At 38.2% G+C, this 17,500-nt stretch overlaps 1 protein-coding gene across 1 annotated transcript in view; it reads right to left on the reverse strand.

The window, feature by feature from the left end:
* The window catches only part of MYO3A (myosin IIIA), a 2,697,794-nt gene that overhangs the window by 2,186,150 nt on the left and 494,144 nt on the right, over nucleotides 1–17,500 (reverse strand). The window lies entirely within an intron of this gene.

Consider the following 17,500-nt stretch of genomic DNA (forward strand, 5'->3'; position numbering starts at 1 on the left):
ATTATATTACCAGTGGGCCTTGCATTCAGCTAGGTTAATGAAGAGTGCTTTACCTCCCAATGCAAAATAGGTGGTTTCTACAAATTTTTGTAAATTTATTCTTTAGATTGTATTTTTGTCCAAATATGGCATTTTCACATGTTTCATCACACTGTTACATAGTCTCTATAGCATTAACTCAGAAACAGAGCTTTAACAAAGAGTGAGACACTTCAGAAAGTGAACAAAGAAGTGAAGAATTCTTGGTGTCTATTTCAAATATTCAGTACTGGTGTGTATTTTTCAAAGCTGTGGAAAGAGCAAATTATTGAGGGTAAGTTAAATAGATAGTTTGCAACTGTAAATTTTAGTCAAACCCTTTGTAATATTTGCATACAAGTCTGAAAATATATGATGAGGGCTAAGGTGTTTCACTAAATTATACATTAATGATGCTGTTTTCTTGACAGGACTGACACCATTTCATACCTGTTGGTATACATCAGTTTTTTCAGTCATCATTATTCCTGTACTATTGCTCAATGAAAAAAAATATTCAGAGAGCTAAGGCTGTCCATTGCAGTCAATGCAATTACCCAAATAATGCACACAGTAAATGAAAGTGATATGACTGCGACATGCTTAGGTTCTGGGTATAAGTTAGATGAATGTTACAAGACATGTTGATGATGCCCCACCTCCATTAAAACAAAGAGGCAATAACAATTTACCTAAATACTGTGGAGTTCTAGACCTGATGTGATTTGAGCATGTGATGGTGAATTCACTTTAGGTAATGTAGTTTTTCTACCTAGACTTGGGCAGCAGTAGAGAATCACAGGATGATGCACATAATGACTTTTCTAGATAGGAACTGATGGGATGTAGACTGATAAATAATAAAGTATGGACAATATAGGCTCTTATCTTCTTCTACCATCAAGCAAATGCAACATAAACTCCTGTACTAATACTGTGCAGAGCTGAAGAGCGTAATTAGATTAAGACTTTTCATGATGCATCACTTTGGATATGTATTCTACCGAAAGGCATAAGAAGTGGCAGCTTGTTACTGAAAAACAAACTCATCCAATATGATGCACATCAATTTAATAACTTTGCCTTCAGCAGTTGTTGATTGTTTCTAGAACTTCTGAGAACATATTAACTTTTGGAATATACATCACTGTGATGAACAGAGGAAATAATTACATTAAAATTCAGAAAGCATGAAAGTCAGGCATAGGGAACTGGAATGAAATTAAATTCAAAGGGTATTTCCAACCAGACAGTGGCTATTAGAAAGCTTGACATTCCCATTTACTTAGTTAAGCCCTGACAAAGTGAATGTGTTGCATTCTGCTCAAGGCTAGTTGACAGATACAGAAGATGATGGGATGGGGAGAGAGACAGAGAAAGAGAAGGAAAAGAAAACAAATATTCACTGTTTAATTTAGTGTCTGCACTACAGGTCTGATGTACCACTAGTTAAAGGTATATGATTCTATAGTGGAATAAATGGACAGTCAGATAACTGGCAGGGAATTAGATAAATACTATATAAAATATTCTTTTATCAAACAGTGCAAAGGCTCAGTGATAAACACATGTTGTCGCAAATCAATATCTCAATTGTAGTAAGTGTTTTAAACATAACTGATATACAGTTCAAGCTTGATTTTTCTCTTATCATTTGACTTATAAAAATAATGTATTGATTCTCACAGGATATGTTAAAAGTATGGCAGATGGTAAATTCTGTGTCTCATTTTCACATAGGCAATATTCAAAAGAGGTAGCAAACATCCCTGTTCAGCTGTAATTATGCCATAAAGGATAAAAGAAAATATATATGCTAAACTGCTTGGGACTGTAGGCACATACTGCATGCATAACTGTTTGGTTTTAGCCTCCAGCTAAACTCTACAAAAATTAATTTATACTGTTCATATGTTGGGTGCCAAAAGCAGAAAGATTTCAAATGGTGACACTAAAGCTGAAGGGCAATGGACTAAGCAGGTAGCTAATATTGTTAAGCATTTGGCAGTGTCCTTGAACAAATGTGCCTTTCTGTGCACAGAACTAGCTTTGCAATCACTTTTTACTAGTGGTGCCTCGTGCTATTGGACTGCAGGACTGCAGCCTCCAAGCTGTACAAAAAAACAAAAAAACAAAATATAACAAGTCTCCAAACTTGTGCATGTGTGCTCGGAACTCGAATCCGGACTGCTGTTTATCCAGTCCAGATTTTGAAAGAAGTCTACAGATGCCCCAGACGTCTATGCAGGTTACAACTGCATAGACTGGAAGGGGATCAGACTGAATGGTCTGCAGTTTGTGTGTGCTCAAACGGAACTAGAGTATCACACACATGCCTGCTCGGCATTGAATGTGGGACTCTGAGCGAGCTTGCTTTTGCATGGAGAAACAGGACTTTGAGCTGCTGCTTATGGACATTGCTTTGAATGGAGATGGATTCATCATAACGAGACTTTGCACTCAGGTACTGGCTTTTCGTGTGTGTGTGTGTGTGTGTGTGTGTGTGTGTGTATAAAATGTCCTAGTTAACTATATCTGGTAGCTAGAGAGTAACTTTGGCTCAAGCCCTGAACCTTGGGTGCAGGTGGCAAAAGCCCAAATTCCCTACTCACCACCACTTGTGAAAACTGTTCAGATTTTTGCCTCATATTTTTGTTCTGTTCTGTTTCTCATAAAATCTGCAGTTTTCTGGATTTTGAATTCACTAAATAATGACAGACATTTGAATTTCAGACTTCATATTCTTCAAAAAGTACATGGTAACACAAAACAGTTTATTCTAGCAATTTTCTAAGTTTATAAGATCAACATTTGAAATATATCCCAATTTTTGGGGATGTATTCCCCCATTATTGGCTTTGTCCAGGTTTTTTGTGCTAAGAGGTTGAGAGGTATGGTAAGAACTGAATTCATTGAATGTGTTTGGGGGCCGTATTCCCCCATTATGGCTTTGTCCAGGCGTTTTGTGCTAAGAAGCTGAGAGCTATGGTGAAAACTGAATTCACTAAAGGAAAACCATTTAAGTTTCAGTCTTCCTGTCTTTCAAGAAACAGCTGATTTGGCATAGTGGTATGTTGCACAGACTGTAGTGCAGAGGGTTGTGAGTTCAAGACTTGGCAGTGAAATGCATGTTGGTAGCACAGCGTTTTATTCTAGCAACTTTCCAAGATTATACAAGCAGTGTGTTTAAAATGTGTCCCTGGTTTTTGAGCTTTTGTCCCCCCCAAATAAATTGTGTTTTTTTCTAGTTTTCTTGTGCTCATGTGCTGGAAAGTTGAGAGATACAGTTGAGTGTCTGGAAAGTTGAGAGATACAGTTGAGTGTCGAGTGGATTTTACAAGGAGTTAAGAGCTTCAGGGAAGAGAAGTTTTGTGCTTATGCTGAGTCTGCTTGCATTGTTAATAGCACAACAGGTAGTGTACTTGCTTTTGATGCAGAAGTCTGTGGGTTCTACTTCCAAAGTATGTAGATGCATTGCTGATACTGTACTGTGTTATACTTTTAAAGGGGGTGGATTCTACAGTCCTGAGAATGTCCTCTTTGGCAGAAATACCTAGTAACTATGAACCTGCTCTCAGTTTGCCATCCATTCCCTATTGCAATATTACTAGCATATCATTTTTTAATGTAACATGGGCAATTTATTTCTCAAGGGAAACAGGCACTTTATTTGTAGATGAAACAATGGAATATAAAGTTGATTGCTAGCAGCAACCTCTTCTTTAGTTATAGATCTCTTTAATGTGGAATTATTTAGATGATTTTTGCTTCTGCAGAGATTGCACATATTTACTGATACTGGTGTATTGTAGAAGTCTGAGTAGACTTTTATAATGGAAATGTTTTGAATTGGGCAGTTTTGTCATTATTGGTGCATGCATTTTGTTTCATTGTTTACTGGAAAAATGTTCAAAACAAATTTAAAATGCCCTCTAACAACCGTACTGCATTATACAAGGAATATAATTTAATACAATCAGGAAGGTGTATCAAAGAACACATGTTTATTTTGTGTTCAAGGAGCCTATGATTTGAAAACAGCCCAAAGCTAATCTTTATCTGCCACTAGCCAGATGTATTTTCTTTGAATGTGGGTTTTAATGCTGTTTCAATGAATGTGAGTTTTAAGGGCAGAGAAGTTTTAATGCTAAGTCTATTTTCATTGTGAGACTGCATTGTTTTCTTTAGCAGATGTCTATTAGTGTTTGTGTTGTAAAATGTAAAATAAGTTTTAATGCTAAGTCTATTTTCATTGTGAGACTGCATTGTTTTCTTTAGCAGATGTCTATTAGTGTTTGTGTTGTAAAATGTAAAATAAAACTTTCAAATGAAATCCAGATCATCATAGAAGTAAAGCAGTATGCACATTACAGTGTTTATGGTAAATGGTGTGAAATACCCAAGTAATAGGAGAGTGGAATGGCTGCAAGGGGAGGCCCCATTCGACATGATTTTGTGAGGGGGGGGGGAGGCCAGCAAACTCAAAGACAGCCCAAGCTAAACTATACCTCTCAATTGTCCAGATTTTCACAGAATTAATAGATTTTTGCTTCTTATTTTTGGTTTGTTCCTCATATAATTTGTGCTTTTCTGGCAAATCATTTAGGAATGAAGTCCCTAAATAATGACAGCCATTGAGTTGCAGACTTCATACCCTTCAGAAAAATGGATGCTAAAGCAAGACCTGTTATTCTATCAACTGTCTCAGTTTATACAAGAACAACTTTTAGTACTGTCTGTATGTGCCCCCAATATATTTGGCCTTGTCCAGATTTCCTGCATTAAGAGGTTGAGAGGTACGCACAAATAAATCACTTTATAGAATTAGGTATATCCAAACTTCTCAACTGTCCCTGACTTTGGCTCAACATATTGCTCTACCCCTAATAATCCCTCTGCAAAAATGGCAATTTTGGTAAAAAATATGGAGGGTTTACAATTAATAAATAATTGTAATGTTCAGAGTTATAGATTACGTTTATTTCAGAAATGCATGTAGATTCTCTTATTTTGTCAGCTGCTCAACTTAACATTACTAATAATGCAAAGGTGTCCCTTCTTTGACAGGTTCTCAGCTATATTGTGTGGCTATTTTATATTTTTGCATTACATTTTTGGTCTGTTTTTATAAAATTGTGGATTTCTTGCAAATTAGTGGCAAATCATTAAAGACTGAAGTTAGAAAATAACGACAGACATTTGAGTTTCAGATTTCATACCCTTCAGAAAATTCATACTAATGCAAGACCCACTATTCTATTATTTTTCTAAGTTTATAAGAGCAATATTTAAAAAATTGTCCCACTTCTATTTATGGCTTTGTCCAGATTTTTTGCTCTGAGGTTGAGAGGTATGACAAATGTGTCAGAGCCATCATCATCAGCCAGAGACATTTCAAATTGTGACATATTTGTTGCACCCCACTACCTCATGTAGTGACTCTGGATTAGTTCAAGTAAGGCAAGGAGCAGTTATGCAGTGTTAGTGCGAAGAGTATCCCCTATCCAAGGTAGACACAAGTACTACAGTGGCTTTTCATCTGTTCTTGATTTTGTATAATGTTCTGGTTTTCTGTCATATTTTTATACTGTTGATTTATGCGTCTTATTATTCAAAAAATGCATGCTGTTGCAGTGCCTGTTGCTCTGTGTTTAAGTAGCAATGCTTTAATGACCATCAGGTAAGCTTGTCTGAGATTGCAAGATGCAAGTAAGCTTTAATAAGCTTACTGTTAGAGAATTACCGACATTAAAAGCCTTTTTGTAGTTGCCATGCAGAGAATATTTACATAACTAGATAATGTATAAGCCTTAGGTATTGAAATGCATATGAAAGTATTTGTAATAAAGGACAGGATTACAGTATTTTCAGAAGCTCACTACATTTGTTGGAGACTTGCAGTCATCTTTGCAAGCTTCACCAGTAAACTAAACAGAATGCCAATCTATCATGTGTGGTCCATAACCTGTGCAGTAATCCTTTAAGCAATTTATCTTGAGCTTGTTTCTTGTTTGCTGTTCATTTTTTGCTTTGATCATGTTTTCCCCATGAAACAAGTAGATAGTTGTTGTCAGGCAGCAGGTTATTTATTTATTTTATTTATTTACTTCCAGTTTGATGACTGGGGAGGCCCACTGGGCTCAAAGAGTCTATTTTCAGTGGAGGCCTGGGGAGAAAAGCTTGAATAATACACAGTACAAGCTCCATAATATGAAGTGCAATACATAGTGGAAACAGAAACTAAGTAGCTTGGAGAAGGATGTTAAACATATTTGCATGTTTAGTGGTTGCGAACAGTAGTACAAGGTTAAATTAATACAGAGGTTTAAATCATCTGAGAATGATACAGAAGTAGCATTAGCATGGATGAGTTCTTTATGCATGAATATTAGCATAAGTTAAATCAATACAGAGGTTTAAATCCTCTGAGACTGGTATAGAGGTAACCAGGTATACAGGCATGAAGACAGTACATAGGGTTAATCAATAGTGTGTAAGGAAGAACAAACTATGTGTGTAATAAAGTATTTAAGTATTAAGCAGGTTAGGTAGGTGGAGTGCAATTGCATTTCCATTTTTGGGAGAGGTAAGAATGCAGCTGGGTTTTGGAGTGTTCAGAGTTCTCAGAAATTCTCAGAGATGTAGGGAGAAAATTTCATTTTTGGTGATGGAAAAGGATAGGAGAAGCTGACCAGCGGGACGGTTTGGTTTATGAACAGAGATTAGATTTTTGGTGGGTTGATCTTAGAGTTCTGTTTGGGGTATATAATGTTAAGCTGTTTGTTAGTGCTGGGCATATAGTTGGTTTGAAAATATGCTTGTGAGTGGTGATGAGTTGGAGCTAGTCAAGGTAGTTTGGGAGTTCTAGCCATTGCAGCTGGTGGAGAGGTTTACAGTGGTGAGTGGAGTATTTGGAAGTGGTGGCGAACTTTGAGATTTTATTGTAACAGGATTCTAGTTTAGAAGAGATGGAGGAAGATAGGTTGGTTAGTAGGTGAACACCATACATTAGTGAAGGTAGTAAGAAGGTAGTGGCAAGGGTCCGTCTTGTTGAGAGGGAGAAGAAGTGGGAGTTTCTGTACAGCATGCCAAGTTTCTAATGGGTTTTCTTTATATTTAGCTGGATATGGGTATCGAATTTTAGGTGTTCGTCAATAGTAACTCCAAGAAGTTTAGCAAAAGGAGCTACTTCTATAGTGGAGTTGGCAAGGCTTGTAATCTTGAAAGAGGTTTTGTCTAGGTGGATAGATTTTGAGGGAGAGAATAGAAGGATCTTTGATTTATTGGCATTCAAAGAGAGGTGATTTTGGAGCATCCAGTTCTCAGTAGTTGAGAAGGCAGTTTGAGTTTTTGTTTGGAGCTCAGGGAGGTTTGATGCAGAGCAAACTAAAGTTGAGTCATCTGCATATTGTACTATCTTAGTGTTAGGAATGGCTGCATTGAAATCATTAATGAAGATATTGAAGAGGATAGGGCCAAGAATGGATCCCTGGGGTACCCCGGTTGGGGTGGGAAGGAAGGCTGAGGTGCCAGTCTTCCATTTTACTGCCTGAGATCTGTCAGAGAGGTAGCTGCTGAACCAGGTAATGGTGTTTTGCGAGAGGTTAAGATTGGAAAGGTGGTGAAGAAGGTGGGTATGGGAGACTGTGTCGAAAGCCTTGGAGAGGTCAATGAGGATTGTGGATACAAGTTATCTGGAGTCATGGGCATGGTTTACGATGTCTAGAAAAGAGAGAAGAGCTATTATTGTGCTATGGCCAGGATGGAACCCATATTGTGTTGGGGTGAGGAGTTGGTTTTGTGTAATGAATGGCATGAGCTGGAGGTGGATGCATTTCTCAAGAATTCTTGAAATAGGGGAGAGAATCACTATGGGTTGGATGTTGGAGATATTATTTTTGCCTCCTTTATGGAGGGGTAGGATAAAGGCTGCATACTACAGTTTGGGGACATATGATTCTTGTATGGATCTGTTGATGAGTATGCTAATGGGGATGGCGATGCTGTCTGCTGCAATTCTTAAAAAGAGTGAGGGGATACTGTCAGGGGCATTGGAGCAAGGCTTAAACTTAGATAGAAGTTTTTTATATATGAGGTGGGGATGGGTTTGAGGTGGAATGTGGGAGGTGAGTCTGGGGTGGAAGGTTAGGCAGAGGGTTTGATTTGGAGGGAGGTGTTGTTGTTTGGGAATGTTTTAGTGAGTTCTGCTATAGAGTTAGTAAAGAAGGAGTTGAATAGAGTAGCTATTTCTGGGTCAGATTTACTAGTTTAGTGGCAAGGGTTGTTTTTGGTGCCTGGGTTCAGAAGTGAGTTGATGGATTTCCAGAATTGTTTGGGGTTAGAGGAGTGGTTAGACTGGAGTTTGATATAGTATACTTTTTTTGTCTTGTATGATATTTTTTTTGGCTAAGCTGCAGAGTTGTTTATATTTAAGAAGGGTGTCAGGGTGCTTATTATGATGGTAGAGTTCCCAGGTCTTGTCCCTTTGTTGCATGAGTGTTTTGGTATCTTTACTAAGCCAAGGGGCGGAATTGTTTTTTTTTTACATTTTATTCTTGGAGGGGCTTGGGATTTAAGAGTGTCTAAGAGGGTTGAGTTGAAGAATTCGACAGCACTGTCCAGAGGTAGAGTTTTTAGAGTGTCCCAATTTATCAGTTTGAGAGAACTGGAAAAAGTTGAAGGGTTAAAGTTGTTGAGACTCCGAGTATGGATATATTGGTGTAGATGAGGAGAGGAGGGGGTTGCTCTATGGATGGAGGCTGGTATGTGATCACTGATGGAGTCTGGTAAAGTGCTAGTGTGGGAGATTTTATTTGGCTGGGAGCCAAGAATTCAGTCCAGTATGGAGCCTGGGAGTTATTTTTATTAGGTCTGGTTATAGCATTTGTGAGTTGAGTGAAATTACATAGCTTGATTGAAATGGTGGGGTTATTGGCAGTAATTTTGTTCCAGTCAATGTTCACATCTCCTAGGATGTATGTCGCAAGCTTGATATTATATGAGGCCCATAAAAGAATTTCCTCAAGTGTGTTAATGTTGTTTCCAAGGGGGATATAGAGGGCTATAACACACATGCATTTCTGGTTATTTCGTTTGAGATTTCCTATGACTAGTCCAGCACTATTGAACTGTGGAATAGGATTTTGGTAGTGAGTGATGGAGGGTAGGCTAGAGTAGATTAAGGCTACTCCTCCACCCTTCTTTTTTAGTTGGTCTTGTCTAAATACTTGAAACCCTGGGGTAGTATTTCAGAGTCTGAAATGTTATGTTTTAGCCATGTCTCAGACACAGCTGCTATGTCAGGTTCAGTATGGGATAGCCAAGCATGGAAGTGGGCTAATTTGTTTCTTAGACTCTGGATATTGATTGTCAAGATCTTGAGGTATTTAGGGGTGGCAGTATGGGTGGTACTGGGAGAGATGGATTTCTGCTGGTACTAGGTCCTGGGTTGAGATGTATGTCTCCTGCTAGGCATAGGCAGTTAAATGGGAATGAGAGCAGGGATTTGGATTTGCTCCTAGAGTTTGGTGGGAGGTACAATAGTGCTTTGGGAATATGACGTTTCATTGAGGAGGATAGGAGTTTTAGTTTAAAGCAGAAAAGTGGGTTTGGAAGCACTAGGGAGGAGGATATAGTGTTGAAATGAGATTTGGCATAGTTATGATGTGTGTTAGGGGTGATGGTGGGGTAAAGAGGGGATAGGAAAAAAGGGGTAGTTTGTAAGAGGAATAGGAGGTAGCATGGTATAGAGGTATTAGGAGTAGTAAGCTAAGGGAAGGGATGAGAATGGTTTGAAGAGACATGGCATGGTTCAAGTATAATGGAATAGTTGGGGGTTAGGTGTTGAGGATGTAATAGGATTATTGGTGACAGTGTAGGACGGAGGAGTATGGAAGTGTATCTAGAGTTTTAAGGATTAGGGATGGGGAAGGGGTGAGAGAATATTGGAGGATGGGAGGGGAGGGGATAGTGAGGAGATGAGAGTGGACTGGGTGAGACAGGGTGGAGGGGACTTATGGATAGAATAAGTGTAGGAGCACTGGGGGTGGTTGGGAATTGAGGGTAGGGTAGGGGAGCAGAGTTAGCCCACAGGGTGAATGGAGTGGCTAGAGCCAAGGAGAAGGAAGAAAGCAAGACTGTGAAGAGCAATCCGTGGTTAGGTAGGTAAGCTCAGAGGTAAGGAAAATATGGAGAATGTAGCCCTTGTTTACTGTAGTTGTTGTTAGGTAAGAACAGAGAGGGTCACAGAGATTATAGGCTAAAGGCAGGGTATTAATGGACCTTTTAGAAAGAATTCAGTATTTGTTGAACCTGGGAGATAAAGTGAATACTATGCAATAGGTATGTGCTGCCACCTAATGGACAAGCAATAAATGACAGGAGCACTTAGAGCAGTGTAGAGAAAGTTAAAAAGTAATTTAAGAACAAAATAGTGGGGTAAGAGAAGTCCGCGGTAGGCTGCTAGCAATGGAGCACAGGGCTAAATACAACAGTGACTGGCTTGAACGTCTTTCCCATTAGGACACATACACTTTTGGCCAATTTCTTAGGACAGGTAAAGGAAGTTGAGGGAACAGTGGTGGATCCCTGTTTGGAGGTTCTTTATTCTGTCAGGAAGCCATGAATATCTTGAAATGGTGGGAGGCTTCAGGTTAGGTTATACACTGTAGGCAAACCATGAGCTGGGCCAGGAGCCTATGACAGAACAGGACTGGAGGGAGCAAAGTCTAGTTTAAAGATGGCGCCATAAATGCTGGCAAAGGTCTTTTTTGGATAAGAAACATTTTTACAAGCAGGGCTATCACAGAGATTGCTACTTTCAGCATGTTACTTGGTATTTTTATAAAGCTGAATATAAATTATAATTAGAAGTGGTTTGAGTTGAGTGCTGCTTGTTTTTTTATACTTGATTTTGACTGGCATTTCAGTAATGTAATTAAAAAGTAATTTATTTTTTCATGCCTCATAACCTTTTCGTTTCCATCTAGATATTAAGTAAGCTGTCATGTAAGCTAATGCATTATAATATTTTTTTTCTTCTACACTTCATTTTGTCTTGATTGGACTCCAATAAAGACAGTTTGGCACCCAGGACAGTGTATTTAATTAAAGTCCCAGTTTTTGTGGTTTTGAGCATAGCTCCACCCCTTTCTAGTTGGTCACACCCCTTCTCATTGGCCCCACCCATTCAACTGTCTCCTGCAGCCCCCCTTTGATTTGAAGTCACCAGCAGCCACTGCTTTTTTCTCATGAAATGTCCTATTATAGAACAGCAATATGAACCACCACAAAAGATTGAAGTGGTACCATTTTTGATTTTTCTGGAGCTATACTGACTGCCATAATAGATTAAAATTATGTCAACTATTAGAAAGGCATGAGCTTTTACTTGAGAAGTTATGCACCTCTGTTACTTGGGCCTTGAAATGGTAAGAAATCTAGTAAATTCTTAGCTCATCCACAGTAAACAGAAATTGTTTAGGAAGTGGAGTACTGGCCACCTTGTCTTTCTTTACTGGAAGAACTTTTCCAGCAGTGGACAAAAGATGACATAATGGTAATTTTGGGAAAGGTTTCCTGTCTTTTTAACATGGAATAAGAAAGCTTGGGCATAATGAAATGCATTCACAGTCAGCACTGTTCAGCTGTACAACTACTTCAGTTTGACAATGTTCTTACTTTCACGGTCTTTCATTTTTTGGTGTAACACAGTGAATATGCTATTAATTTCTGGTACCACGCAAGTCCATTACAGATTAGTTTTTTTTTTCAATTATGTATTTCACTTTACATTTTTATCACCCTTTAACTATCTATTGACTATTTACATTATTGGTGTAGGTTGAATATGATGTATCCTAAGCTGACAATTTATTCTGGTGAGTTCAGTACAGCACCAGCCCTGAAACAAAATGAATATGTAACATGAAAGCATATAATCGCATCTAATTGCATCTAAGAAATTACAGACATTTTCTTGATGCCATTAACCTGACCCTTCATTGAAAATTAGTATTGGTCAAGAAACAGTGCAGTCATTAAAACAATCAGACAAACAAACAAAGAAACAGATGCATATTTACCCTTATGCATAGAAGCAACACAGTGTCCTATTTCTGGTACCAATGTTACATTTGAGCTAGTTATAAAGAAGATAAAATTAATGTTTCAATCAATGTCCGCTTTACATTTATCTATATAATTCCTGTGGCATAAACAGATCAGACAAATTTTAATATTTTTACTAATATGATATTGGACAAATACGTGAACATTAAGGAAGGGAAAAACATTGGATATAATGAAACTAAGTGCCAAACAAATGCATTATTGTATCCTTTGGGAAGTCATCTCCCCCAGGGAACTACCACATTGACAATATACCTCTAAGCATTGACTCAGTTGTTCAGTATTTGGGAACTTACATGGACAGTGACCTAACTTTTCACCAACACGTGTCCATTGTTGTAAGAAAGTCCTTCTTTATTACATAACTTATAAACAAAGGGATTGTCTGTAGATCTAGGGATGTCACTGTACCCCTTTACTCCACCCTCATTAGGCCAGTCATTGACTATAATATCACCTTGGTATGCATCTATCCAGACACATGCAACAACTGGAACACCCACAGAGATACTTACTAAAAGGATACAAGGCCTGAACAACATGTCCTACATGGATTGGCTCAATGCCCTGTCACTATACTTGGTATCCTACAGACTGCTAAGAGGTGACCTGTGCCTCTGACCCAGCACTGATGGATTTGCTGTACATCACCAAGTCAAATGGATCAGAAATACTTGATCTAAACATCTAAACCTCTTCTGCAGCATCAACAGAATGGTTTTTAGAGACAGGTATATCTTGCAGAGGATACCACTGTTGCGAAAAAAGAATACTCACCCACATAAAACAAAGTTCTTCCCTGTCTATACTCAAGCACAACATGGATCTATGAATGGGAAACAGAAAATTTACCCCAGGACTGCCCCCTGTACTACTACTAATGGACAGAGTCAGCTCCTAAATGCTTTATCCCAAATTATCTATGGTATGATCCCATTTATTCTCATTAGTGGTAATATATAATTATCAACTATGGGATGAGTATGGCCAACCTAACACCAACATGGGGTAGGTTAATTCAAGCACAAAAACGGAAATTGGCTAGACTTAAAATGCCCCACAAGGACAGGTAGCCAAGTACTTACCTATGGACCTATAAAGCTATAATGAATGCCCATACTAACTGAACCATGAACCACCATGAACTACAGAGAATACAACAAGCAGTATGAGGACAAGGTTTCCTTCATCCAACAGTGTCTTGTACAGACATCTGTTAGGAATATTACTGTCTACTGGTACTGTGAGGCCTGAGTAAAGTCTAGGGAATTAACGATGAATAAAGAAGAAAGGAAAGAAGATGGAAAAGTCTTAAAGATAATGTTATGCAATGACTAAGGCATAGGAAGTAAAGTTGGGCAAGTACAGACACTAGTTGTTGTAAGTGAAGTCACATAGCAAGAACATTTGAACTCCAGACAAATGATAGATGGGAATGAAATATATGGCAATTTTTTCAGAATGTGATTTGATCAGTGGTGACAAGAAGGATAAAAATGAACAGGTAGTATGAAGTTAGGAAGTTTGCAAAGGAGCAGGGAAGCATCACAAGGAATAACAGGAACAGGCCATGTAGTGCTGAAGAAAGTAAGTTAAGCAGCCACTGGGTAAGATGGGTCAAAAGTGGCATGTTCATTATTAGATACCGGATATCAACCACCAAACTCATAGAGGAGAAGGAGGCCAAAACAGGAGAAGAACACTGTACTGCCAGGAACAAGGAGTGGAGCAAAGGGTGGAGCAGGAGAAAAAACAGCATCCCCATAAGGGATCTCAGCCTTTCACAATCAGAATATAGTGAAGCATCCAAATCCATAAATGGAAAGGCACTGGCTGAATCACTAAAGCAGAGTGATTTCTAACGACCAGTACAAGAGAGGATTAGAAAAGACATGACCTTAGATAGTTGACTTTACAAAACTGCAGAATTATGAGATCAGGATGTAAAGTACCCTTTTCTGACAGTCTTCATGCCACATTGTGTTCCACTATGTGGGTAGGACATACTAGGAAGAATAACAATATCCAGGCCTCAGATTACATGACAGTTAATTATTTTAACTTAGCAAAATTGTTTGAGGAGCAGATGGTCAACTGGGAGCTAAGTGAGGAAACCAACACACTACAGGATAAAAGTGACATGAGTGTTCTAACAAAAATGGTAAACGATCTATTAGTAAAGAGCAGGGAAACACTGAAAATGTGGCTTAATAGACAGGTAAAGAAAGCAGTGAGGGGAAAAGAAGCAATTCCAAAGCCATAATAAAGAAGATAAAAAATATGGGGGGAGGTTGGCATAACAGTTAAGGTGTTCACCTTACAGACACAAGATGCAGATTTTGATTCTCACATGGGGTAACTGGCTAGGCTTTAGATGGCCCAAATGGGCAGTTAGCCTAGTACTAACCTATGGATAGAAGGAATATAAGAAAGCTTAGAAGAAAACATCCCAAGAAGTAGAAAAGGGAAATACAATTTAAAGAAAGAGCATGCTGCAAAGATCAAAAAGGAAAAAAAAATCCTTAGAAAAGAATAAAGGCAAGACAAATCTCAAAAGGTACATCAGAGAGGGAAGAAAATACAGTCACAGCACAGATAAGGCAGAGGTGCTAAATAAAATGTTACACAAGTATTTAGGGTGTAAAGTGATGTGGAGGAGCCCAAGTGGGTTGATAGGACAGAGAAGATCAATAACATGGCACTAGGACAGACACACAGACAGACAGAGATATAAGACAGGCACTGTTGGCAAGACTGAAGGAAGACAAACTGGAAGGTCCAAACAGCATGCAGCCAAGGATATTTAATAATCTGGTAAAGTGCTGCTAGTCCCTCTCTCTCCCATGTGAGTAGATGGATATCTAAGAACTAGGAAGTTGCCACATTTGTTCTGCTACCCAGGGCGTGAACAGGAAGACTTCAAATTCACTAGGAACCTGTTAGCCCTACCTCAGTAGTAGGTAAGACTATGGAGAAAGTAATGAAAGGCTAGTATAATTACCTGAAGGGCATCAGCATCAAGGATGAATGTCAGTGCCACTTATTGTTAAGAGCTAATACTAGTCTAAACCTATTGAGTCCTATGTCTTGATCACATATGGACTATGTTGGGGAAACCAGTAGGTATGTATACACATAGTTGAATTCTGCATTTCCTGTATTACATCAATGTTATTTCATTGATGGATGCAGTTGTTCAACCAGGTATATCTGTTTTGGTCATACTGGTCAACATCTGAGCTCAAGAAATCTGGAAAAGCCAAAAATGATATGGGGACACAGGCCACATTCAGGGATAGATTATAAATATCTCATAAACACAGAGATTTGCTAGAATAAAACATTTTGTATTGGCATGCATTTTTGGAAGGATATGATGTCTGTAACTCAAATGTATGTAATTATTTAGTGACTTTAGTCCTTAATGACTTGCCTGAAAACCAATATATTATGAGGAACAGACAAAAAATATGAGGCAAAAATCTGGGTATTCTACAAAAGTCTTGACACATGAGATGTATCTTTTTGGTAATTGCAGGATAAGTGACTATTTTATTAGATTCACTTACACTGCTATTGCTTGGAGATGCTGACGGTATTCAGCCTAAAATTGCACACAGTGAGAGATGAGAATTAGCTTTTTTCCCCACTGTTGTGCAGTCTTGTTGATGGTATGTTAACATATTAGGGATGTGGGGCCCCCTGCAAAAACACTTTTTCCTGCTTCTATTGCTTTTTTTTGTTTTGTTTTGTTTAATTAGTGTTTGGTTTATATTTAGTGTTCCTTGTAATTTAGTAATTTTGCTAAGTCAACTTAGTGTCATTTGACTTTTTGTTATAGACCTGGTATGGTACACATACAGTCACTTCAGGAAAGCTTTTTTTTTTCTTTGCCCTCACAAATTGTTATAGAGAAGCTTGTAGAATTTATTTTTCATTACATGCGGGAAGGGAAAGAGAGTACATCACATTGGTAGATAAAATGGTAAGAGGGCAGTCTGGCTAGTCAACATTAAAAGAAAAAAACGGGTGCAAAATGCAACAATATCTAACTGAGGGTACCAGTCACAATCTACAATCTAAGGCATGATGGAAAGAGTTGTGTTAACATGAAACATGTTGCCAGAGGAGATGGAAAAAATGTCTTTGTTAAGGCTTAGGAAATTTTTTAACACAGTTATTAAATTGTCACTTAACACATAGGCACATATGCATTAATAGAAAGAAAGCAAACCGTACTGACAGTTTCTTTTCCATTTTCATGTATTCTATATTACATGTAAGCTTTCTTTCCTTTAAAAAAAACTTGGCATTCACTCCAACGTTATAAAAACTGATCCATTCATGAATTATCCACCAATCATTCCTTTCAGCTATGAGTCTGGATATCTGCCAAATTCATAGCTGAAAGGGATGATCGATGGCTAATCCAAATTAACAGAGATCATCAACTGGAAATCAAATGGCTAGGCTAGTTAATGAGCCTGAGTATAATGATTTAAGCTATGAGTTATAATAAATTGATAAAGAATATGTGAAAAACAGTTCATCTCATGAAGGTTGAATAAAGCTGTATTTGATTATGATGGTTAAATAAAACAAATACATTAAATTGTACTTGTTAAAGTAGACTGATCTCAGGTAGTTGTAATCTATACATAACAATTAAAGTTTAAACAAATAATAGCCTGCATGTCAGCTGGTGGCATTGTTTTCAAGGCTGTAGCCCAACCCCATACCCATGAAAAGGAAATCTCATTGGCCTTCTTTGTAGCAAGGGCTGATTCGGTGAGACCTGTATGCAAGCAGCCATTGACATTTTCTGATAACAGTCTAATATTCCTCCCCTGTCACCTGATATGCATGGTCACTAATGTGAGGACCTGCAATACCTCCCTTGTACCCAGAGGATATGCACACTTCTAAACTTAAAAGCTACACCTCCTCAGGAGGTTACTGCTTTGCACAACTTACTGTAATCAGTCACATATCCCCAGCTCATATAATGTACGCTGTTTCCCGTTTTCTTTTTAATGGGAGTTAGCAATTCATCAGAGTAGATTGTCAGATTTCCCCTCAGATTAGTGAGTTGATCAGATGCTCAGTGCTGTCCTCCCTTATAATTGACGTCTTCAACATGAGTGTCTAATCAAGTTCTCTTGTTTGGGTAGTAGATAAGGTTCCATCCCTCCATGGTATATAGTCAGGAAAGTACATCTAATTCTAAATGGAATGTTTAGTCACTCCAGGGAAATCACTGCACCACTTTATGCTGTAGTGATCTGACATCATTGTTCACAATATTTCATTTTGTACCCTTTGGACATGCCACCTGAAAGAGCATGAAAACATA

The sequence above is a fragment of the Protopterus annectens genome, chromosome 3.part0 (assembly GCF_019279795.1).
Source record: "Protopterus annectens isolate FY-2018-M chromosome 3.part0, PAN1.0, whole genome shotgun sequence".
NCBI classification, from domain to species: domain Eukaryota; kingdom Metazoa; phylum Chordata; order Ceratodontiformes; family Protopteridae; genus Protopterus; species Protopterus annectens.